General features: G+C 39.9%; 1 long non-coding RNA gene across 1 annotated transcript in view; it reads right to left on the reverse strand.

Moving 5' to 3' along the window:
• Positions 1–441: 441 nt before the first annotated feature.
• Positions 442–509, reverse strand: part of Gm38927 — a 4,553-nt gene continuing 4,485 nt past the window's right edge. Inside the window, exon 2 of the long non-coding RNA XR_001785416.1 lies at positions 442–509. This exon is cut by the window's right edge and continues 735 nt beyond it. This is a non-coding gene — a long non-coding RNA (predicted gene, 38927).

A 509-nucleotide genomic window follows, 5' to 3' on the forward strand; every position in this document is an offset into this window, starting at 1 on the left:
GTCACTTCACACCTGCTCTACCATACTCCCTCCACCCCAAAGTTGCTCCATACACACAAGCTCACACACACACACACACACACACAAGGTCACACATAAACACACATATACAAGCTCATATACATATATACACACATACACACACAAGTTCATATACACACACACATACACAAGCTTATATACACACATAAACACACAAGCTCACACACACATATACACACATAAGCTCACACACACACCTACACACACATACACAAGCTCACACACACATATGCACATATATACACGCATAAGCTCTCACACATAAGTTCTCTCTCTCTCTCTCTCTCTCTCTCTCTCTCTCTCTCTCTCACACACACACACACACACACACACACACACACACACACCTCTTAAATGCTTACTGAATTCTAGGCAAGATCCTAAGAAGTACTATGGATATTCAGATTAATATTTTTAATCCAATCCCAATAACCTAGCTATTGGGTATTAATACAATTTCACAAACA

The sequence above is a fragment of the Mus musculus genome, chromosome 6, assembly GCF_000001635.26.
Source record: "Mus musculus strain C57BL/6J chromosome 6, GRCm38.p6 C57BL/6J".
NCBI classification, from domain to species: Eukaryota; Metazoa; Chordata; class Mammalia; order Rodentia; family Muridae; genus Mus; species Mus musculus.